The sequence below is a fragment of the Ranitomeya imitator genome, chromosome 2 (assembly GCF_032444005.1).
Source record: "Ranitomeya imitator isolate aRanImi1 chromosome 2, aRanImi1.pri, whole genome shotgun sequence".
NCBI lineage: Eukaryota > Metazoa > Chordata > Amphibia > Anura > Dendrobatidae > Ranitomeya > Ranitomeya imitator.
Window position 1 is genome coordinate 342,109 of NC_091283.1, and position 26,179 is coordinate 368,287.

At 47.2% G+C, this 26,179-nt stretch overlaps 1 protein-coding gene across 1 annotated transcript in view; it reads left to right on the forward strand.

Moving 5' to 3' along the window:
* The window catches only part of TSPAN6 (tetraspanin 6), a 114,143-nt gene that overhangs the window by 26,092 nt on the left and 61,872 nt on the right, over positions 1 to 26,179 (forward strand). The gene's annotated exons all lie outside the window — the stretch shown is intronic.

Below are 26,179 nucleotides of genomic sequence, written 5' to 3' on the forward strand. Positions count from 1 at the left end.
ACAGATCTATCCCCCGCCCACTATACACTGAAACAGTCTATTAATGATAAACCGTTTTAATGTGCAAATCAAGTTAGGCTTTTGGTGACCGAACATTTATCGAACAGAAACTCGAACAGCCGAATTTTAAGCAAATTGTTCGGGTTCGACAAACGACTCGAATACGGCCCAAAACAGCTCAAATTTGAAATTGGCGAACAGTTCGACACGAACACCACTCATCTCTACATATAAACCAAAAAGGGGAAAAAACAGAATGGCTCGAAGAAACAGTCTACTTACCGGTGGAGTAGGTGGCTCTGAGTCAGCGACACTTTGCTGGGTGAAATCACGGCGATGCAGGTGCTTGCTTGGAAAAACACACGTGTACCAATCCAAAATAGAGAAAAAAAGCATCAACACTCCGTTTACCGTGTCATAAAAACGGTTTCCTGGACCCGTGGAGGCGTGTTAAACGCAACCCCTCACACTTAAAATCTGTTACACTGACCCCCACCCCCCTGCTTCCCCTCTCTGGGGCACTTTGGAATGCCCGCTCTATATGCAACAAACTCCATGTGATCCACGATCTCTTTACTTCCCGCAACCTTTCCTTCCTGGCCCTCACTGAGACCTGGCTGACACCCCCTGACACTGCCTCGCCTGCAGCGCTAAGCTACGGTGGCCTGCAATTTACCCACACTCCTCGCTCTGGCAACAGACATGGCGGAGGAGTTGGTATCCTTCTTTCTAAAAACTGTTCCTTCAACTCTATCCAACCCCCACCCTCCCTTATCCTCCCTTCTTTCGAGGTTCACGCTGTCCGTATCTACTCTCCCTCTAATCTCCAAATGGCTGTCATATACCGACCACCAGGCTCAACCACTGCCTTCATCGACCAATTCTCCACCTGGCTCCTTCACTTTCTCTCTGTTGACATCCCCACCATCATCATGGGTGACTTTAATATCCCTACTGACACCCGCCAGCCAGCAGCCTCCAAGCTCCTGGCCCTTACTTCATCCTTTGGACTCACTCAGTGGTCCTCCACAGCCACCCACACAGACGGACATACACTAGACCTCATCTTCACCCGCTTCTGCTCCTTATCTAATCTCACAACCTCTCCCTTCCCCCTATCTGACCACCATCTACTCACCTTCTCATCCTTGTCCTCCTCACCTGCCCCCCATGTCCAGCTATTACCACATCCTCGCAGAAACCTCGCACACCTAGACATTCACAGACTCAGACTCTCTCCTACCCCTGTCTTCCATATCTTCACTCCATGACACGGACAGTGCCACCGCTTTCTATAACTCCACCCTCACATCAGCCATAGACGAACCAATAGGCAACCTTGGCATAACAATCTCACAAAAAAACTTCGACAAGCATCCAGGGTGGTGGAGCGGCGTTGGAAGAAAACATGCCTGCCAGACGACTTCACTGCTTTCAAACAAGCTACATTTGACTTTAAGTCTGCCCTCACCTCCGCTAAACAGACCTATTTCACCAACCTTGTATCTTCACTATCCTACAACCCAAAACAACTATTCAGCACATTTACCTCCCTCCTCCGCCCAGCACTGCCTCCTCCAACTCCCCTTATCTCCGAGGACTTTGCCACCTACTTCAAAAACAAGATCGACCAAACAAGACTAACCTTTACAGCTCCATCACCCCAACCACTCCATATACCAGACCTCTGCCCTTCCCTAGTAACCTCCCTCTCCAACCTCACTGAAGGAGAGCTTACTCGCCTCTTCTCCAAATCGCACCTCACCACCTGTGCACTTGACCCCATCCCCTCCCACCTGCTCCCCAACGTCACTAACATGCTCATTCCAGCCCTAACCCATCTCTTCAACCTATCGCTCTCTTCTGGTACCTTCCCCTCGGCCTTCAAACATGCCACCATCACACCCATCCTCAAAAAAACTAACCTTGACCCAACTGCTATGCCAAGCTACCGCCCCATATCACTGCTCCCGTTTGCTTCAAAACTCCATGAGCAGCATGTCCATGCTCAAATTTCCTCCCACCTCTCATCTAACTCTCTCCTTGACAACCTCCAATCTGGCTTCCACCCCCACCACTCCACCGAAACTGCCCTGACAAATATTACTAATGACTTACTCACAGCCAAAGCTAACAGACAGTTCTCCATCCTCCTCCTTCTTGACCTGTCCTCTGCTTTCGACACAGTCGATCACTGCCTACTGCTACAGATTCTTTCTTCCCTTGGCATCAAAGACCTTGCCCTGTCCTGGATTGCTTCATACCTTTCCGACTGCACATTTAGCGTTTCCCATTCCCACACCACCTCCTCATCCCGCCCTCTCTCTGTTGGAGTCCCTCAAGGCTCTGTCCTAGGGCCTCTACTTTTTTCCATCTATACTCTTGGCCTAGGACAACTCATAAAGTCCCATGGCTTCTGGCCCAGATGTCACCTCTCTGCTGTCCAGAATCCCGAAGTGTCTGTCAGCCATATCCTCCTTCACCTCTCGCTTCCTAAAACTCAATGTAGACAAAACCGAACTCATCATCTTTCCCCCATCTCACGTATCCCCCCTACCTGGCCTATCTATTATGGTAAACGGCATCACACTCTCTCCCGCAACTGAAATCCACTGCCTCGGGGTAACTCTCGACTCTGCCCTGTCCTTCAAACCGCACGTCCAAACTCTTGCCACCTCCTGTCGCCTCCAACTCAAAAATATTGCCAGAATCCGTTCCTTCCTCAGCCCACAATCTACCAAAACTCTTGTGCATGCCCTCATCATCTCCCACCTCGACTACTGCAACACCCTCTTCTATGGCCTCCCTGCTAACTCTCTTGCACCACTCCAGTCTGTCCTCAACTCTGCTGCCCGGCTAATCCACCTCTCTCCTCGCTTCTCCCCTCTGCAAATCTCTCCACTGGCTCCCATTCCCCAAGGAATCCAGTTCAAACTACTAACACTGATCTACAAAGCCATCCACAACCTGTCCCCTCCCTATATCTCTGAACTAATCTCCCAATATCTTCCCTCACGTAATCTCAGATCCTCCCAAGACCTCCTACTCTCCTCCACACTTATTCGTTCCTCACACAACCGCCTCCAAGATATCTCCCGAACATCCCCCATCGTCTGGAATTCCATGCCTCAACACGTCCGACTATACGCCACCCTCTGCTCCTTCAGACGGAACCTGAAAACCCATATCTTCAAGAAAGCCTACAGCCTGCAATAACCATTCTGCCGCCTCACCATCGCCAGAGCCACCACCTCGCCCCTACCTTCTGTCTCTTCCCCACTATCCCATAGAATGTAAGTCCGCAAGGACGGGGTCCTCTCCCCTCTGTACCAGTCCGTCAATGTAAACCTGCTTACTGTAATCGATATCGATAACCCTGTATGTAACCCTTCTCATGTACAGCACCATGGAATTAATGGTGCTATATAAATAAATAATAATAATAAAATAATAACGCGAAACGGCCATAGTCCTGTTGCCTGCACACCTGCATTTGTCCTGCCCTCAAAAACATTGTCCATGAAAAGCTTTCTTAAATAAAGGACTTACATTTTTGACGCGGTAAACGGAATGTTGCTGCTTTTTTTCTCTATTTTGGATAACTTAGTAACATAGTTAGTAAGGCTGAAAAAAGCCATCGGTCCATCCACTTCAGCCGATATTCCATCAGAATAAATCCCCAGATCTACGTCCTTCTAAGGCTATGAGCACACGTAGAAAGATCCTCTGCGGATTTGATAAATCCTCATTGGAAAACCGCTGCAGTTTTATTGCGGATTCTACTGCGGATTCCGCTGCGGTTTTACATCTGCAGTTTTCTATTGGAGCAGGTGTAAAACCGCTGCGGATTCCACACACAGAATTGACATGCTGCGGAAAATAATCCGCTGCGTTTCCGCGCGTTTTTTTCCGCAGCATGTGCATTGCGGATTTCATTTCCCATAGGTTTACATTGTACTGTAAACTCATGGGAAACTGCTGCGGATCCGCAGCAAAATCCGCATCGTGTGCACATAGCCTAAAGAACCTAATAATTGTATGATACAATATTGTTGCGCTGCAGGAAGACATCCAGGCCTCTCTCGAACCCCTCAACTGAGTTCGCCATCACCACCTCCTCAGGCAAGCAATTCCAGATTCTCACTGCCCTAACAGTAAAGAATCCTCTTCTATGTTGGTGGAAAAACCTTCTCTCCTCCAGACGCAGAGAATGCCCCCTTGTGCCGGTCACCTTCCTTGGTATGAACATCCTCGGAGAGATATGTATATACTCAAGTATAAGCCAACCCCCCTAATTTTGCCACAAAATACTGGGAAAACTTAATGACTCGAGTATAAGCCTAGGGTGGGAAATGCAGCAGCTACCGGTAAATGTCAAAAGTAAAAATAGATACCAATAAAAGTAACATTAATTGAGACATCAGTAGGTTAAGTGTTTTTGAATATCCATATTGAATCAGGAGCCCCATATAATGCTCCATACAGTCCATGATGGGCCCATAAGATGCTCCATAAAGTTCATGATGGGCCCCATAAGATGCTCCATAATAAAATACGCCCCATATAATGCTCCATACAAAATACGCCCCATATAATGCTCCATAAATTTCATGATGGGCCCCATAAGATTCTCCATAATAAAATATGCCCCATATAATGCTGCACAAATGCTGATTATGGCCCCATAAGATGCTCCATAGAAACATTTGCCCCATATGCTGCTGCTGCGATTAAAAAAAAAAATTGCATACTCGCCTCTTGTACTGAGCAGGCGGGGGCCCCGACACTTGTGATATTCACCTGTCCCCGTTCCACCGCCGCTCGCCGCTGTCTTCCCGCTCTCTGCAGTGACTGTTCAGGCAGTGGGCGCACACAACACGTCATCGCGCCCTCTGACCCGAACGTCACAGCCAGAGGACGCGGAAGACGGAGCGGCGCATTGCGGTGTAACGGGGACAGGTGAATATCGCATGGCTCACCCTCCCCCGTTATACTCGCCTGCTTCCGGCCCTGGCAGCTTGTCCAATGCGATGGTCTCTGACTCCGGCAGCTTGGTCCTGTGTTCAGCGGTCACTGGTACCGCTCATTACAGTAATGAATATGCGCTCCATCCCTATGGGAGTGGAGTCGCGTCCATATTCATTACTTTAATGAGCGGTACCATGTGACTGCTGGAGAAGCAAGACGTGCAGAGACGCGCCGGGAGCAGGTAAGTGTGATGTGACAGCCGCCGCTCCCCCGCCGACCCCCTGGGACAATGACTCGAATATAAGCCGAGAGGGGCACGTCCAGCCTAAAAAAAAATGGTCTGAAAACCTCGGCTTATACTAGAGTATATACGGTCTTTGTATTGTCCCCTTATATACTTGGTTATTAGATCGCCCCTCAGTCGTCTTTTTTTCTAGACTAAATCCTAATTTTGCAGATCTCTCTGGGTATTGTAGTTCTCCCATCCCCTTTATTAATTTTGTTGCCCTCCTTTGTACTCTCTCTAGTTCCATTATATCCTTCCTGAGCATCGGTGCCAAAACTGTACACAGTAATGTTTGATACGGTGGTCTCAGCTCAGGTGTGTAGTTCTGGACCAATTCCTGACCTTTCTCAGAATCTTCCTTACCCCACGAGGTGAGATCGTCCATGGAGCCCCAGACCGAGGAAGATTGACAGTCATCTTGTTTCTTCCATATTCTAATAATTCTGCCATTAGTTTTCTGCTTGCCTATTGTCCTGTAGCCAATTCCAAGCCTTGTGCAGGTCTACAATTTGTCCGTAGACAGCTCTTTGGTCTTGGCCATGGTGGAGAGGTTGGAGTGCGATTGAATGTGTGGACAGTTGTCTTTTATACAGGTAAGGAGTTAAAACAGGTACAATTAGTGCAGAGTAAGAGGGCTTCTTAGTTTTTCTTTAACATGTCTATGAGAGCCAGAATTCTTGCTGATTGGTCGGTGACTCGGTGATCAAATATTTCATGCAATAAAATGCTAATTATGTAAAAATCACAGTCTGGTTTTTTTCTGGAGCACCAGTGCTCTTGTAACGTACCCCACTTTAGCATCCTTCTGTCTCTATGTGATCCCAGGCAGACATGATGCAAGATCACGGCACCGGGGCTGGATCCTCACCCTCAGATCTCCTGTGTATGAGGGTTGTGCGGCTCCTTCTGTCTGTGTGATCAGGCAGACGGGATGATCTGAGATCAGGGCTCCGGGGCTGGATCCTCACCCTCAGATCTCCTGTGTATGAGGGTTGTGCGGCTCCTTCTGTCTGTGTGATCAGAGGCAGACGGGATGATCTGAGATCAGGGCTCCGGGGCTGGATCCTCACCCTCAGATCTCCTGTGTATGAGGGTTGTGCGGCTCCTTCTGTCTGTGTGATCAGGCAGACGGGATGATCTGAGATCAGGGCTCCGGGGCTGGATCCTCACCCTCAGATCTCCTGTGTATGAGGGTTGTGCGGCTCCTTCTGTCTGTGTGATCAGGCAGACGGGATGATCTGAGATCAGGGCTCCGGGGCTGGATCCTCACCCTCAGATCTCCTGTGTATGAGGGTTGTGCGGCTCCTTCTGTCTGTGTGATCAGGCAGACGGGATGATCTGAGATCAGGGCTCCGGGGCCGGATCATCACCCCCAGATCTCCTGTGTATGAGGGTTGTGCGGCTCCTTCTGTCTGTGTGATCAGAGGCAGACGGGATGATGTGAGATCAGGGCTCCGGGGCCGGATCATCACCCCCAGATCTCCTGTGTATGAGGGTTGTGTGGATCCTTCTGTCTCCATGTGATCCCAGGCAGACGGGATGATGTGAGATCAGGGCTCCGGGGCCGGATCCTCACCCTCAGATCTCCTGTGTATGAGGGTTGTGCGGCTCCTTCTGTCTGTGTGATCAGAGGCAGACGGGATGATGTGAGATCAGGGCTCCGGGGCCGGATCATCACCCCCAGATCTCCTGTGTATGAGGGTTGTGTGGATCCTTCTGTCTCCATGTGATCCCAGGCAGACGGGATGATGTGAGATCAGGGCTCCGGGGCTGGATCCTCACCCTCAGATCTCCTGTGTATGAGGGTTGTGTGGATCCTTCTGTCTGTGTGATCAGAGGCAGACGGGATGATGTGAGATCAGGGCTCCGGGGCCGGATCCTCACCCCCAGATCTCCTGTGTATGAGGGTTGTGTGAATCCTTCTGTCTGTGTGATCCGAGGCAGGCTGGATGATGTGAGATCAGGGCTCCGGGGCCGGATCCTCACCCTCAGATCTCCTGTGTATGAGGGTTGTGTGGATCCTTCTGTCTGTGTGATCCCAGGCAGACGGGATGATGTGAGATCAGGGCTCCGGGGCCGGATCCTCACCCCCAGATCTGTGTATGAGGGTTGTGTGAATCCTTCTGTCTGTGTGATCCCAGGCAGACGGGATGATGTGAGATCGGGGCTCCGGGGCCGGATCCTCACCCCCAGATCTCCTGTGTATGAGGGTTGTGTGGATCCTTCTGTCTCCATGTGATCCCAGGCAGACGGGATGATGTGAGATCGGGGCTCCGGGGCCGGATCCTCACCCCCAGATCTCCTGTGTATGAGGGTTGTGTGGATCCTTCTGTCTCCATGTGATCCCAGGCAGACGGGATGATGTGAGATCGGGGCTCCGGGGCCGGATCCTCACCCCCAGATCTCCTGTGTATGAGGGTTGTGTGGATCCTTCTGTCTCCATGTGATCCCAGGCAGACGGGATGATGTGAGATCGGGGCTCCGGGGCCGGATCATCGCCCCCAGATCTCCTGTGTATGAGGGTTGTGTGGATCCTTCTGTCTCCATGTGATCCCAGGCAGACGGGATGATGTGAGATCGGGGCTCCGGGGCCGGATCATCGCCCCCAGATCTCCTGTGTATGAGGGTTGTGTGGATCCTTCTGTCTCCATGTGATCCCAGGCAGACGGGATGATGTGAGATCGGGGCTCCGGGGCCGGATCATCGCCCCCAGATCTCCTGTGTATGAGGGTTGTGTGGATCCTTCTGTCTCCATGTGATCCCAGGCAGACGGGATGATGTGAGATCAGGGCTCCGGGGCCGGGTCATCACCCCCAGATCTCCTGTGTATGAGGGTTGTGTGGATCCTTCTGTCTCCATGTGATCCCAGGCAGACGGGATGATGTGAGATCGGGGCTCCGAGGCCGGATCATCGCCCCCAGATCTCCTGTGTATGAGGGTTGTGTGGATCCTTCTGTCTCCATGTGATCCCAGGCAGACGGGATGATGTGAGATCGGGGCTCCGGGGCCGGATCCTCACCCCCAGATCTCCTGTGTATGAGGGTTGTGTGGATCCTTCTGTCTCCATGTGATCCCAGGCAGACGGGATGATGTGAGATCGGGGCTCCGGGGCCGGATCATCGCCCCCAGATCTCCTGTGTATGAGGGTTGTGTGGATCCTTCTGTCTCCATGTGATCCCAGGCAGACGGGATGATGTGAGATCGGGGCTCCGGGGCCGGATCATCGCCCCCAGATCTCCTGTGTATGAGGGTTGTGTGGATCCTTCTGTCTCCATGTGATCCCAGGCAGACGGGATGATGTGAGATCAGGGCTCCGGGGCCGGGTCATCACCCCCAGGACTCCTCGTTCTTTTGAGACACTCCCCAAACTATGTGGATCTGATTCCAAGAAGTCCAACGCCTTTACCTAGACCTGGCGTGCAGAACCACATGGCTGACAGCTTAGATGGCGGCTGGCACACAATGTCCTTTTTGAATATTTTTGCACCTCAACCACTTTTGTAATTCGCTGTACAATGTTTCCTAAATAGTCCCATAAATAACGGATTTTACAGAAAATACGACACTGGCCAATGAAAGACTCCAACAGTTCAATAATCTGAATAGAATTGAATAAACAGACTGTTGCTGTAATGGAAACTCTCTGACCGGTCATTGTGCCCTGTACAATCTGGATATGGAGACATTAACCCCTTAGTGACGGAGCCAAATTTTTTAAATCTGACCGGTGTCACTTTATGTGGTAATAACTCTGCAACGCTTCAACAAATCCCAGTGATTTTGAGATGGTTTTTTCGTGACACATTATACTTTATGATAATGGTAAATTTAGGTCAATATGTTTTGTTTATTTATAAAAAAAATATCAGAAATGTGAGAAAAATGTTAAAAATTAGCAATTTTCAAAGTTTGAATGATTATCCCTTTAATCCAGATGGTCATAATACAGCAAACCATTAATAAATAACATTTCCCACATGTCGGCTTTATATCAGCATAATTTGTAAAATGTTATTTTATTTTGTTAGTATTTTAGGAGGTTTAAAAATGTAGCGGCAATTTTTCATTTTTTCAAGGAAATTTACTAAATTTTATTTTTTTAGGGACTTATCCATGTTTGAAGTGACTTTAGGGGTCTCCTATATTGGGAAACCCCCAAACGTGATACCATTTTAAAAGCAGCACCCCCTGACATATCGAAAACTGCTGTTAGGTAGTTTATTAACCCTTCAGGTGCTCTACAGCAGAGGTCCCCAACTCCAGTCCTCAAGGCCCACCAACATGTCATGTTTTCAGGATTACCTTAGTCTTGCCCAGGTAATAATTGCATCACCTGTGCAATGCAAAGGAAATCCTGAAAACATGACCTGTTGGTGGGCCTTGAGGACTGGAGTTGGGGACCTCTGCTCTACAGGAATTAATGCAAAGTGGTATGACAGAAATGAAAATGTGTATTTTTACCACCTAAATATCTCTAACATCTGAACAGATTACTACAGCCGGCAGACTCTAAAGGTCCCGTTACACTAAACGACTGTTGTGAATTCTGTTGTCAAGCTCCCTCCTGTGGTCATGAATGGTACTTCGGCTGGTTCTGTCCATGGGCTTCCTCTGTTGGTTGTGAGTGGGGCTGCGGCTTCTGAGTTTCCTTCCACAGGTGACGAGGTTAATTCGTTAGCTGGCTGCTCTATTTAACTCCACTTAGATCATTGCTCCATGCCACCTGTCAATGTTCCAGTATTGGTCTAGTTCACTCCTGGATCGTTCTTGTGACCTGTCTTCCCAGCAGAAGCTAAGTTCCTGCTTGTTTTTCTTTAGTTTGCTATTTTTCTGTCCAGCTTGCTATTTTGATTTTTGTCTTGCTTGCTGGAAGCTCTGGGACGCAGAGGGAGCGCCTCCGCACTGTGAATCGGTGCGGAGGGTCTTTTGCGCCCTCTGCGTGGTCTTTTTGTAGTTTTTTGTGCTGACCGCAAAGTTACCTTTCCTATCCTCAGTCTGTTCAGTAAGTCGGGCCTCACTTTGCTAAATCTATTTCATCTCTGTGTTTGTATTTTCATCTTTACTCACAGTCATTATATGTGGGGGGATGCCTTTTCCTTTGGGGAATTTCTCTGAGGCAAGGTAGGCTTTATTTTTCTATCTTCAGGGCTAGCTAGTTCCTTAGGCTGTGACAAGTTGCATAGGGAGCTTTAGGAGCAATCCACGGCTATTTCTAGTGTGTGTGATAGGATTAGGGATTGCGGTCAGCAGAGTTTCCACGTCTCAGAGCTCGTCCTATATTATTTGTAACTATCAGGTCATTCCGTGTGCTCTTAACCACTAGGTCCATTATTGTCCTAACCACCAGGTCATAACAACGACTTAGCAACGATCACGACCAGCGATACGAACTGTTGGTAAGTCGTTGTGTGGTCGCTGGGGAGCTGTCACACAGACAGCTCTCTCCAGCGACCAACGATCCGGGGAACATAGTAACATAGTCAGTAAGGCCGAAAAAAGACATTTGTCCATCCAGTTCAGCCTATATTCCATCATAATAAATACCCAGATCTACGTCCTTCTACAGAACCTAATAATTGTATGATACAATATTGTTCTGCGCCAGGAAGACATCCAGGCCTCTCTTGAACCCCTCGACTGAGTTCGCCATCACCTGTCTTCAACGATGCCAAAGTCCGCGAGTAACCAGGGTAAACATCGGGTTACTAAGTGCAGGGCCGCGCTTAGTAACCCGATATTTACCCTGGTTACCATTGTAAAAGTAAAAAAAAACAAAACAAAACACTACATACTCACATTCCGATGTCTGTCACATCCCCCGGCGTCAGCTTCCCGCACTGACTGTCAGCGCTGGCTGTAAAGCAGTGCACAGCGGTGAAGTCACTGCTCTGCTTTACGGCCGGCCAGCGCTGACACAGTGCAGGGAAGCTGACGCCGGGGGATGTGACAGACATCGGAATGTGAGTATTGTCGGGATCACACTCAGTCGGAGCAGCCTTTGGAAGTGGAGAATCACCAGAAATAATACACAAGACACGTCTTGTATAGTGTATCACTGGGAAGTCTCTGAAGCACGCCTGCCTTCAAGCTGCTATCCCTTCTTTATATAGTTGTTTCAGCAGGTTTAGTGGTTATACAAGTTTTGCATGTTTAAACAAAGAGACAAAACAGGAAAGAAAGAAAAGAAAAGAAAACAGTTTCGTGGGCGGCAGTTTCACAACAAACAGTACAAAGGCAATTCCACAGACAGGAAAAACAGGATTTCATACTATAGCTAAAATGTCCTTGAATGGACAGGTCAATATTTATCACAAATTCTTTTTTTTTTATTTTTGTTCATTGAGGTAATCTTTTTTGTTCTGCTCTTCACAATCCCCCCTTTGACATATTCCATTCAAAACCTTGTCGATCATTTTAGTCATTCTTTTTGTGATATTACAAAAAAAAACTTTATATTCTCGCATCCATTACACAAAATTTATTTGTGCATACCGAGATACCCTTGAGTACAACCTTGAACAATACATATATAATTACAATAACCATAACTGTATGTATTAGGCTTTGCATAATCCCGGTAACCCACCCACCGATCCCTCTGAACCAATTGGCCGGGTTAAGAAAAGAAAAGGTATCTGACCACCAGCTATCCTTATTTTGGTCATTGTCTTTGTCATACTGATCCCTGAGTCGTTGTACGTCTTTTAATTTAAATCTCATACTCATAGTACTATTCGGGTCTATATAATGACAGCAGGTGGGTCCGATGATTTGACACATACCCCCTTGTGAGGCAGTTAGGTAATCCAATACCAGGGTATGTTGGTTAGTGACTATTATAAGCTGATTCTGTACAGCTATACTAGTATTTAATATGTCCAATATATCCCAAATCTGATCATCTAGATAATCCGTGGCTCTAACTAATTTATCCCACATCTGTGTTAACATAGGATAAATAAAAATGGTACTAGCAATTTTGTTGGGAATTCCCATTTGTACTATATGCGGCCTCCCCGAGGGACGTGGTGAGTTATCTGCAGCTCTTTTATACAGTGTGTGCTTGGGCACGGCTTGCATATTCACTTGTTTATTTGAAATTATGAAAGTAGCCGGGGTTAGGCGTCCTAATGTACAAGTACCCTTTATACCTACGGGAAGCCATTTATATGCTCCTTCTCCGCATATCCAAAATGTACCCTCAGGCAGATCCCACAAAGCTGAGTGCTGCAATACCAATCTGTGAGCCAAATCCACAAAACTAGATACATTCTGAAGCATACACCGAGGGTTTTTGTCCCAAGGGGCTACAGTACCCGGCTGCGGGATTACCACATACATGCATTCCGTTGACATACTCATTGGATTCATTACAAACCAGGTTCCCCGGCTTACTTGTACAACTGTCTGCATCACCTTGGGGGAACAACTCAGAATGTTCCCATTTTCTATTATAGTAACATAGTAACATAGTTAGTAAGGCCGAAAAAAGACATTTGTCCATCCAGTTCAGCCTATATTCCATCATAATAAATCCCCAGATCTACGTCCTTCTACAGAACCTAATAATTGTATGATACAATATTGTTCTGCTCCAGGAAGACATCCAGGCCTCTCTTGAACCCCTCGACTGAGTTCGCCATCACCACCTCCTCAGGCAAGCAATTCCAGATTCTCACTGCCCTAACAGTAAAGAATCCTCTTCTATGTTGGTGGAAAAACCTTCTCTCCTCCAGCCGCAAAGAATGCCCCCTTGTGCCCGTCACCTTCCTTGGTATAAACAGATCCTCAGCGAGATATTTGTATTGTCCCCTTATATACTTATACATGGTTATTAGATCGCCCCTCAGTCGTCTTTTTTCTAGACTAAATAATCCTAATTTCGCTAATCTATCTGGGTATTGTAGTTCTCCCATCCCCTTTATTAATTTTGTTGCCCTCCTTTGTACTCTCTCTAGTTCCATTATATCCTTCCTGAGCACCGGTGCCCAAAACTGGACACAGTACTCCATGTGCGGTCTAACTAGGGATTTGTACAGAGGCAGTATAATGCTCTCATCATGTGTATCCAGACCTTTTTTAATGCACCCCATGATCCTGTTTGCTTTGGCAGCTGCTGCCTGGCACTGGCTGCTCCAGGTAAGTTTATCATTAACTAGGATCCCCAAGTCCTTCTCCCTGTCAGATTTACCCAGTGGTTTCCCATTCAGTGTGTAATGGTGATATTGATTCCTTCTTCCCATGTGTATAACCTTACATTTATCATTGTTAAACCTCATCTGCCACCTTTCAGCCCAATTATGTATGTATCTTTCCAATACTGTAGGTTTGAAAGCATCAGAGGAAGGGGTGGTTGTACTGAAACTGAGCTGTAGATTTTCAGTGGGGACCTGTCCTAAATCAGTTAATCCAGTCTTATTCCTAGGTACCCATTTTCCTCCCTTGAATGCTAAATATTGTAAGTTGTCTATTTTCCTGTAAGATTGCCCTGCCACCAAGGAAATTCTACCCATCCCACAATTGGTATGGTGATTGTAGTATTCCATAGTCTAGTATTGCCAGATTGGTTGTTGGCCAGGTTGTCTGAACAATTAGGCCAAGCGAATATTTCTTCTGCTGACACGGGAACTGCTAGAAAAGGTATACTTGTGGCTGATACCGGCGAATGGGTACAGATCCAACAATCTGCCAGGGATTGCGTATTATTTAACAAGTCATGCACTAATTTTCTATGATGTTGTACGAATCTATTGTTCAAAGGGGCTAGAGAATTCAGTCTTTCCCATGCCTCCGTTGAGGTTAACATTATTAACATCAATATCATGAGTCTTAGGCTATGTTCACACTTTGCAGATTCCACTGCGGATTTTTCCGCAGCAGAATTCCAAAATCCGCAGTGAAAACCGCAGCGCGTTTTCACTGCGGATTTATCGCGGTTTTTACTGCGTTTTCTTCTGCGGATTTTCAACTGCAGTTTTCTATTGGAGCAGCTGAAAATCCGCAGAAAAGAAGTGACATGCTGCGGAATGTAATCCGCAGCGTTTCCGCGCGGATTTTTCTGCAGCATGTGTACAGCGTTTTTTGTTTCCCATAGGTTTACATTGAAATGTAAACTCATGGGAAACTGCTGCGGATCCGCAGCGGTCAAATCCGCTGCGGATCCGCAGCAAAATCCGCAAAGTGTGAATATAGCCTAATACTGCTTTTTTGCAATGGCTTGCATGTATCCATGATGCCTTTCCTTCAAGCTTGACTGCTGTTGGAGTTGTTAACAGGACTTGGAAAGGTCCGTCAAATCTCGGTTCCAGAGTCTTTCTGGTGTGTCTTTTCACGTAGACTTGATCACCAGGTTCCAACTTGTGGCCTCCTTCGAGATTTTCTGGATCTGGAAGGGAAGCAAAAACTTGCGAATGCACTTTAGTTAAACGTTTTTGTAATTCTTGTACATAAGCAGTTAAAGTCTCAGTATTCAACATCAGTTGTTGTGGAAAATAACAACCCAAATTTGCTGCTCTACCAAAAAGAATCTCATGTGGTGACAGCTTAGCCTTCCCCCTTGGGGTGTTTCGGATGGAATACAGGGCAAGTGGTAGACCCTCGGTCCAAGGCTTTCCTGTTTCTGCCATGGCCTTCTGGATTTTTAATTTTATTGTCCCATTTAATCTTTCCACTTTACCTGAACTCTGTGGATGATATGGAGTGTGAAACTGGTTTTCTACTCCCAACATTTTCATAACATTCTGGAATATTTCCCCAGTAAAATGGGTACCTCTATCTGACTCGATCACCTCAGGCATGCCGTAACGGGGTATCAGTTCATGTGCTATTTTAATGGCAGTAGTTTTTGCTGAGGCTTTACGAACTGGATAAGCCTCTGGCCACCCTGAGAGCATGTCCACACACACAAGCACATATTCGTATCCATTGTACCTAGGAAGTTGGATGTAGTCGATCTGGAGTCTTTGAAAGGGATACAGTGGTCTTACATGATGCTTGGTTGGGGTTTTAATGGCCTGACCTGGATTGTGTGCCAGGCATATAGCGCATGCAGCACACATGTTCCGAGCAAAATTACCAAAGCCTGGAGCCAACCACCTTTCTTTTACCTTGAGCGTCATACCATTTGCCGACACATGCGTGGGTAGGTGGAGGTCACTTGCCACTGCGGGGTACCAGGCTCTGGGTAAACACAACAAAGTTCCTTTTTTCCATAATCCTTGCTGATCTTCTGCCCCTTTTTTCTGCCACTGCCCTCGTTCTTCGTCGTCTACCTGTTTCTGAGCTTCCTTCAATCTTTCCTCATCATCTTCAGAGCTATCTAGTGTGTGGGCATGATGTAAGGGTTTACGTGCTGCCTGTTTTGCTGCCTTATCGGCTTTATCGTTACCCCTGGCTTCCTCGGTGTCGAGTCTCACATGTGCAGCAACCTTTATCACCGCTATTTCTTTAGTTTCTTGTGCTGCCTCCAGAATCTGTCTAATGAGGGAGGCATGTTTAACAGGTTGGCCTGAAGCAGTCATATAACCTCTGGCTCTCCATATTACGCCAAAATCGAAAATAATGCCATGTGCATATCTAGAATCAGTGTATATGTTTGCTGTCTGATCTTTGGCTATTTTTAGAGCTTCAACTAATGCTGTAAGTTCTGCTTCTTGTGCAGACTGATTAGCAGGGAGAGGTTCTGCTTTCAGCACTTCATGCTGAGTTACTACCGCATAACCTGTATGAAATTGTCCATTCATATCTGCATATCTACTGCCATCTATGAAAAGTTCAAATGTAGCATTACAGAGTGGCTTGTCACGTACATTACATAAGCCCTGAGTCTCTTGTTCCATTAATTGTACACAATCATGCATTGACTTTGATGGGTCAAAGGAGTTGGAGAGTGCAGTTTCCTCAGGTATGGTACCCCCCTCAGACTCTAAAGGGAGCAAAGACGCGAGATTAAGAGTCTGAATCCTGGCAAAGGAAATGTTGGGCGGCAGTAGTAGGGAACATTGGAGACGGAGGTGTCTGGCCATTGAAATATGTTTAGGTTGGACCTGGTTAAGAATGCCATGTACATCATGAGTGGTCTGAACTAGAAGTGGGTGATCAAGAACAATCTCAGAAGCTTTATCTAATAACATTGCGGCTACTACTCTTACACAAGAAGGTGCGGCTCTAGCTACAGGGTCCAGATGAGCTGATATGTATGCCACAGGTCTCTGTTTGTTTCCATGTTTTTGTGTGAGCACCCCCTGTAGCATGTGAGGATATCTCAGCTGCCATCAATTGAAAAGGTTTAGTGTAGTCTGGGAGTCCCAAAGCCGGAGCTGATACCAGTGCTGTTTTCAAAGAGGAAAATGACTGTTTAGCCTCTTCACTGAGTGAATATGGTGTGTTGGCAATACAGTCATATAAAGGCTGCATGAGTTGACTTGCATGTATGATCCACTGTCTACAGTGTGAAACAATACCTAGGAAAGCACGCAGCTGTTTGTGATTCCTGGGTTCAAGCATGTTACGTATGGCTTCCGTACGTTGAGGTGTGAGGTGTCTGATGCCCTGTGATATGCAGTGACCTAAAAACACGACTGTTTGTTGACAAGCCTGGAGTTTCTGTCTATTTACTTTACAGCCTTCTTGCGCTAGGAAAATTAAGAAATTAACAGTTGAGGTAACTGCCGTCTGCTCATCAGGGCAACAAATAAGTAAGTCATCTACATACTGTAGAATGACTACTCCTGGTTCTGGGATGACATTTTTTAGCACGGTCTGCATTGCTTCAGAGTACAAAGTTGGTGAGTGTCCCATACCTTGTGGCAATCTTGTCCATGCTAATTGTTTACCCTTGAATGTAAAGGCAAACAAATGCCAACAGTTCTTATGTAGTGGCACAGAAAAAAATGCGTTTGATAAGTCAATTACCGTAAAATATGCAGCAGTGCTGGGAACTTGAGACAGTAAGGTATGAGGATTCGGTACCACAGGGGTGACCGGTGCCAAAACCTTATTGATTTCCCGTAAGTCGTGCACCATGCGATATTTCACCATAGTTTCGTTGGAGGACACTTTCTTTTTAACAGGATATAAGGGTGTATTGGCGGGTGACCTGATTTCTACCAAAACACCTTGTAACACATAATCCTGAATTTGTTGAGAAATCGCCTGTTCTTGCTGGGCGCTGATGGGGTATTGCCTAAGCTGAGGTAATATGGTTCCCGGGGCAGTTTCTAACAGTATAGGAGCTACTGATAAAAATCCTACATCAGTGTCTCCTTTTGCCCATAGGCTGTCAGGAACCCGAGACAAGTCAATTTTTGCTTGTTGAGTGTAAATTTCGGGAAAATCCTCCATTGCCTGTATTCTAACATATGGTTCCAGAGTTTCTGCATCTTCAGGGATGGTCAGCATAACTGTGCCATCTTCTCTAAAATGGATGTTTGCATGCATTTTACTTAAGACATCAGTACCCAACAAGCAGGTAGGTGCACCTTTAGCAAATAAAAATTTGGATACAAAAGTTTTAGGGCCAAAGCTCACATTTAAAGGTTTTGTAAAGGGCAACGCCTGAATTTTACCATCATACCCTTCTGCATATGTAACCTTTGAGGATATATTGTCAGGATATGGTAAAAAGTCCTGATTTAAAATGGAGGATGTTGCTCCCGTATCTATTTTACCCTCAACTTCAACTTGTATTATTGGTCTTCTAGAAGGAAGAGAGACCTGCATAACTTTGTCATTCTGAGCTGTCTGTTTGATCAGGCACTGGGTTATTTATCCTATTTTTGGGTACAAAGGTTCCTGAATCTATATCTGCTTTTCTCTTCCTACATTCCCTTTGGAAATGTCCTGGCTTCTTACAGTAATGACAAGTAAACTTTTGATTAGCAGAGCCAGTATTAGCCTGTGCAATTCTTACTGGCTTAGAATTTTCTCTTAAGTCCATTTCTATCCCTACAGCTTTCTGTCTAGCCAGGTGTGGGTCTTCCAAGGTTCTCCAATCAGGGGTTGCGGCCTTAAGCTTTTCCTTCACTTTTGGAGACAATCCATCTATAAAGGTTTTTGTAACTAACCTCATCATTCCTGGAGCGGTTAGATCCATGCCTTCATCTCTGAAATTATTTTCTACACTTAGATAATATTCGTCTACTGATTGTCCAGATTTCTGAGCCACCACTCCCGTTGTTCCTCTCTGCCTCTGTCTCTCCCTCATGAAAACCATTAAGTGATCTACAAATTGTGTACCTGATTCTATCGTTTGTAAGGCACCATCTCCTGCTTGGGGCCTATGTACCTGTAGATTTGCTAATAGCTCCTGGAAGAGTCCAGGAGTCATTTTCATTCTACATAATTCTTCTCCATCTGCCCAAACTCCAGCGTGAGTCTGCATAATTTGCTGTATATATTGTGCAAATCTAACTGGACACTGGGTGGGATCTGGTGCGTTATGCAAGAGAGACATGCCTTCAGCGGGGGACCAAGGGAAATATTGTCGAGTTTGGTGATATCTAGTTCCCATTACTCCGTCAGCACCAGGTTCCCTAAAGGGTCTTGGTACTACCCTAACAGGGGCAAGTACAGCGCCATGTCTAGGTGTACCACAGGCTAGGCAATCATTTCTCCAGTCTAGATTTTGTTGTCCACAGTGCGGACATACCCATCCTCCTGGTCCGGCTAAACTTTGAGGTGGTGTTTGGAGAAAAGATGGGGCATGTGGGTTAAGGTATGGGGGTGGGGTATTTTTAGATTCCACATTTTGTTTTTCTCCACAGCCTGTGGGTCTAATACACCACTTTTTACTCTGTTGATTATATGTCCATCCCTCATTTTCTGCTACCCTAGAGACATCAATCAATGCTTGGATCTGATCTATCCATTTCTTGTCTCTGATTATGCCTTTTTTCCTTTCCTGAATTCCTTCCCATAGTTTTCTACTAAAAGCTTCTGCCCTAGTAACTCCAAACTTACTAAAAATCTTTTTCAGCCCCTTAGTGGCATCTTCACCACTTCTCTCCTTTATGATAGTATAGATATCTAATTCTTCTGGTTCCGACTTTGTTTGCTTATTCCCCATTTTCTTATCCTGAGCTTTCTTGCCCTAGGTGGCGTTTGGGTATGAGAATACCTCGTTACCTTCTTCCTAAGGAGCTAGGATGTTTAAACTGTGTTGATGTAAGAAAATCCTGATTCCTACACCTATAGCAAACAACACAAATGCAACCAGACAGAAAAAGAAAAAGAACATACAACGTATCTTGTCCCAGGCTAATTTATCTGTCCTGGGCTTATACTATCACACACAACGTATTCTTGTCCCAGGCTAATTTATCTGTCCTGGGCTCATACTATCATACACTTATCCGTCACCAGGTTTTTGTCAAAGACAGGATCAGAGATTGAACATAGGCGCGGAGGTCTCCCCGAAAGGACGCAACCACGTTGCCCAGTGGGACAGTCACTTCTTCTGTTTCAACCCCCTGGGCGGCTTATAGGGCTATTCCCAACTTCCACACACCTTCTATTCACATTCACTCTCATTCAATGCCGTACTCCGTGAGGTGATCAATTCCTAAATAGTTCAAGAACCCGAGCTATAGGTATCCTCCTCTACTAGAACTACCCGCTAAAGAACACGACACAGAAAATCTTACGGACAGTGCAGGGCAGATATAAGAGATCTAACAGTGTCTCTTACCTGGCCAGGTTTTTGTTCATCTGCCGTCCATTATCCCAGATTCTCTTTTCGTTCGTATTCTGCCGGTGTTCTTGAAGGAATACACAGACCTCGGGTCCCTGTTCAGGCGCCAGGAAATGTCGGGATCACACTCAGTCGGAGCAGCCTTTGGAAGTGGAGAATCACCAGAAATAATACACAAGACACGTCTTGTATAGTGTATCACTGGGAAGTCTCTGAAGCACGCCTGCCTTCAAAGTGCTATCCCTTCTTTATATAGTTGTTTCAGCAGGTTTAGTGGTTATACAAGTTTTGCATGTTTAAACAAAGAGACAAAACAGGAAAGAAAGAAAAGAAAAGAAAACAGTTTCGTGGGCGGCAGTTTCACAACAAACAGTACAAAGGCAATTCCACAGACAGGAAAAACAGGATTTCATACTATAGCTAAAATGTCCTTGAATGGACAGGTCAATATTTATCACAAATTCTTTTTTTTTTATTTTTGTTCATTGAGGTAATCTTTTTTGTTCTGCTCTTCACAGTATGTAGTGTTTTGTTTTGTTTTTTTTACTTTTACAATGGTAACCAGGGTAAATATCGGGTTACTAAGCGCGGCCCTGCACTTAGTAACCCGATGTTTACCCTGGTTACAGGTGAACACATCGCTGGATCGGCGTCACACACGCCGATCCAGCGATGACAGCGGGTGATCAGCGACCAAAAAAAGGTCCTGATCATTCCCCACGACCAACGATCTCCCAGCAGGGGCCTGATCATTGGTCGCTGTCACACATAACGAGATCATTAGCGGGATCGTTGCTACGTCACCAAAAGCGTGATGTTGCAACGATATCCTTAATGAAATCGGTATGTGTGAAGGTACCTTAAGGCCGCGATTTGGTCATGAATTGCCACGGCAAACATTAGGACCACACAATCATGATCGGAGGGCACCAATTGGGATAAAGAGGAAGCCCCCACACTCTGTTAACCATTTATAATGATGTAGTCACTACTGACAGCACCATCTAACGGGTTAAACAGAGTTGGACGGTGCAAACACTGATCGTGGCTGATGCAGAAAGTTGTCAGCTATAGTTCACAACTGACAGATGTTGGATTGTCCCCTGTATGGGGATACTATTCTCTTATACGTCAGGTCAGTTAAAAGACGTATTGGCTGTCATTAAGGGGTTAATACTGTGGCCACAAGGAGAAATCCACTGTCTGTACAGAAGGAAAACTAGAACCGAAAATGACAAAAACGTTTAATGAAATAAATATTATTTATATCATGGTGCAATGTCGCCCCCTAGTGGGGTGATACCCAAATAGCTGCATCTATATGTACAGCTCTGGCAAAAATGGAGAGACCACTGCGGAATGTTCCGTTTCTGATTTTTCTCTTTATAGAATAAAATAACAATTTCCTCAAAAATATAAACTTCTGACAACATGTCTCAGAATTTCCAATCAATAAATTTTGTATTTTTTTTCTCAGAAGTGGTCAAAATTAAAAAAAAAATAACCCAATGCTTTCAGACCTGAAATAATGCAACAAAATCAAGTTCATAATCATTAAGAAACAACAATAGTAGTTTTGGACACACCTTCTCATGTAAAGATTTTTCAGTATTTTCATGACTATGAAAATTGCACATTCACACTGAAGGCATCAAAACTATGAATTAACACATGTGGAATTATATACCGTATTTTTCGCTTTGTAAGACGCTCCGGATTATAAGACGCACCCCAAATTTTGAGGAGAAAAATAGGAAAAAACTATTTTTTAATAAATTGGTGGGGCGTCTTATAATCCATGCGTCTTATTACTTACCAGGGGTTGTGGTTGTGGTGGATCAGGGTCCCAGGCTCGTTGCCGGAGGCAGGAGTGGAGCATTGCTGCAGGCTGGGATGAGGGGGTCTGCAGGGGGCTCCTGTGCTGCAGGGGGGCTCCTGTGCTGCAGCCTGGGATGAGGGGTCTGCAGGGGGCTCCTTTGCTGCAGGCTGGGATGAGGGGTCTGCAGGGGGCTCCTGTGCTGTAGGGCTGTCTCCGGTGCTGCGGGGGGCTCTGGCGACATTTTGTGAAAGACCAGAGCCCCCCGGCAGTTCTTCCATGCGTTCCAGTATGACTAATTCCGGGAAAATGGCCGCCGGAATCTCGAGAGATGAGATCTCAGCGCTGAAATCTCATCTCCCGAGATTCCGGCGGCCATTTTCCCGGAATTAGTCATACTGGAACGCATGGAAGAACTGCCGGGGGGCTCTGGTCTTTCACAAAATGTCGCCAGAGCCCCCCGCAGCACCGGAGCCTTCAGCATCACCCGGGGCAGCAGCGGACAACCCCGGCAGTGGCGGCGGACGACAGCGGCGGCAGGCGGTAGCGGCGGCGGACACCCCCTCCTCCCAGCCTGTAATGGTAAGCGGTATATCCGCTTTGTTAGACGCACCCACATTTTCCCCCCAAATTTGGGGGAAATAAAGTGCGTCTTATAAAGCGGAAAATACGGTAGTTAACAAAAAAGTGAAACAACTGAAAATATGTCTTATATTCTAGGTTCTTCAGAGTAGCCACCTTTTGCTTTGACTGCTTTGCACACTCTTGGCATTCTCTTGACGAGCTTCAAGAGGTAGTCACCGGGAATGGTTTTCACTCCACAGGTGTGCCCTGTCAGGTTTAATAAGTGGGATTTCTTGCCTTATAAATGGGGTTGGGACCATCAGTTGTGTTGTGCAGAAGTCTGGTGGATACACAGCTGATAGTCCTACTGAATAGATTGTTAGCTGCTTTTTTTTCTTGCCATAATAAAAATTCTAAGTAAAGAAAATCGAGTGGCCATCATTACTTTAAGAAATGAAGGTCAGTCAGTCCGAAAAATTGGGAAAACTTTGAAAGTGTCCCCAAGTGCAGTGGCAAAAACCATCAAACGCTACAAAGAAACTGGCTCAGATGAGGACTGCCCCAGGAAAGGAAGACCAAGAGTCACCTCTGCTTCTGAGGATAAGTTTATCCGAGTCACCAGCCTCAGAAATCGCAGGTTAACAGCAGCTCAGATTAGATACCAGGTCAGTGCCACACAGAGTTCTAGCAGCAGACACATCTCTACAACAACTGTTAAGAGGAGACTTTGTGCAGCAGGCCTTCATGGTAAAATAGCTGCTAGGAAACCACTGCTAAGGACAGGAAACAAGCAGAAGAGACTTGTTTGGGCTAAAGAACACAAGGAATGGACATTAGACCAGTGGAAATCTGGGCTTTGGTCTGATGAGTCCAAATTTGAGATCTTTGGTTCCAACCACCGTGTCTTTGTGCGATGCAGAAAAGGTGAACGGATGAACTCTACATGCCTGGTTCCCACCGTGAAGCATGGAGGAGGAGGTGTGATGGTGTGGGGGGGCTTTGCTGGTGACACTGTTGGGGATTTATTCAAAATTGAAGGCATACTGAACCAGCATGGCTACCACAGCATCTTGCAGCGGCATGATATTCCATCCGGTTTGCGTTTAGTTGGACCATCATTTATTTTTCAACAGGACAATGACCCCAAACACCTCCAGGCTGTGTAAGGGCTATGTGACCAAGAAGGAGAGTGATGGGGGGCTACGCCAGATGACCTGGCCTCCACAGTCACCAGACCTGAACCCAATGGAGATGGTGTGGGGTGAGCTGGACCGCAGAGTGAAGGCCAAAGGGTCAACAAGTGCGAAGCATCTCTGGGAACTCCTTCAAGATTGTTGGAAGACCATTCCAGGTGACTACCTCTTGAAGCTAATCAAGAGAATGCCAAGAGTGTGCAAAGCAGTCATCAAAGCAAAAGGTGGCTACTTTGAAGAACCTAGAATATAAGACATAATTTCAGTTGTTTCACACTTTTTTGTTAAGTACCGTATATAATTCCACACGTGTTAATTCATAGTTTGATGCCTTCAGTGTGAATGTGCAATTTTCATAGTCATGAAAATATCTCTAAATGAGAAGGTGTGTACAAACTTTTGGTCTGTACTGTGTATGTATGTATGTATGTGTGTATATATATATATATATATATATATATATATATATATATATATATATATATATATATATATATATATATATATATGTGTATGTGTGTGATGCCAGCACCGCCCACAGCTTCTAGCACCTCCCTCACATCTGCATCATCGGGGGGCGGAGATGGAAGCAGTGAGTGACGCCTGCACCGCCCACAGCTTCTAGCACCGCCCTCACACCACATCATCAGGGGGCGGAGATGGAAGCAGTGAGTGATGCCAGTACCGCCCACAGCTTCTAGCACCGCCCTCACACCACATCATCAGGGGAGGAGATGGAAACAGTGAGTGATGCCAGCACCGCCCACAGCTTCTAGCACCGCCCTCACACCACATCATCAGGGGGAGGAGATGGAAACAGTGAGTGATGCCAGCACCGCCCACAGCTTCTAGCACCGCCCTCACACCACATCATCAGGGGGCGGAGATGGAAGCAGTGAGTGATGCCAGCACCGCCCACAGCTTCTAGCACCGCCCTCACACCACATCATCAGGGGAGGAGATGGAAGCAGTGAGTGATGCCAGCACCGCCCACAGGTTCTAGCACCGCCCTCACACCACATCATCAGGGGAGGAGATGGAAGCAGTGAGTGATGCCAGCACCGCCCACAGCTTCTAGCACCGCCCTCACACCACATCATCAGGGGAGGAGATGGAAGCAGTGAGTGATGCCAGCACCGCCCACAGCTTCTAGCACCGCCCTCACACCACATCATCAGGGGAGGAGATGGAAGCAGTGAGTGATGCCAGCACCGCCCACAGCTTCTAGCACCGCCCCCACACCACATCATCAGGGGGCGGAGATGGAAGCAGTGAGTGATGCCAGTACCGCCCACAGCTTCTAGCACCGCCCTCACACCACATCATCAGGGGGCGGAGATGGAAGCAGTGAGTGATGCCAGTACCGCCCACAGCTTCTAGCACCGCCCTCACACCACATCATCAGGGGGCGGAGATGGAAACAGTGAGTGATGCCAGCACCGCCCACAGCTTCTAGCACCGCCCTCACACCACATCATCAGGGGAGGAGATGGAAGCAGTGAGTGATGCCAGCACCGCCCACAGCTTCTAGCACCGCCCTCCACCACATCATCAGGGGGCGGAGATGGAAGCAGTGAGTGATGCCAGCACCGCCCACAGGTTCTAGCACCGCCCTCACACCACATCATCAGGGGAGGAGATGGAAGCAGTGAGTGATGCCAGCACCGCCCACAGGTTCTAGCACCTCCCTCACACCACATCATCAGGGGAGGAGATGGAAGCAGTGAGTGATGCCAGCACCGCCCACAGCTTCTAGCACCGCCCTCACACCACATCATCAGGGGGCGGAGATGGAAGCAGTGAGTGATGCCAGCACCGCCCACAGGTTCTAGCACCGCCCTCACACCACATCATCAGGGGAGGAGATGGAAGCAGTGAGTGATGCCAGCACCGCCCACAGGTTCTAGCACCTCCCTCACACCACATCATCAGGGGAGGAGATGGAAGCAGTGAGTGATGCCAGCACCGCCCACAGCTTCTAGCACCGCCCTCACACCACATCATCAGGGGGCGGAGATGGAAGCAGTGAGTGATGCCAGCACCGCCCACAGGTTCTAGCACCGCCCTCACACCACATCATCAGGGGAGGAGATGGAAGCAGTGAGTGATGCCAGCACCGCCCACAGGTTCTAGCACCTCCCTCACACCACATCATCAGGGGAGGAGATGGAAGCAGTGAGTGATGCCAGCACCGCCCACAGCTTCTAGCACCGCCCTCACACCACATCATCAGGGGAGGAGATGGAAGCAGTGAGTGATGCCAGCACCGCCCACAGGTTCTAGCACCTCCCTCACACCACATCATCAGGGGAGGAGATGGAAGCAGTGAGTGATGCCAGCACCGCCCACAGGTTCTAGCACCTCCCTCACACCACATCATCAGGGGAGGAGATGGAAGCAGTGAGTGATGCCAGCACCGCCCACAGGTTCTAGCACCGCCCTCACACCACATCATCAGGGGAGGAGATGGAAGCAGTGAGTGATGCCAGCACCGCCCACAGCTTCTAGCACCGCCCTCACACCTTTCGTTCTGTCATCTGCTTTCTTTGCCCTTAGGCCGGGATCACACATGCAAGAAACACGTCCGTGTCTCGCATGTGAAATCCAAGCTGTGGCGCCGGCACTCCAGAGCGGAGCGTGCGGCTCCATGTATTGCTATGCTG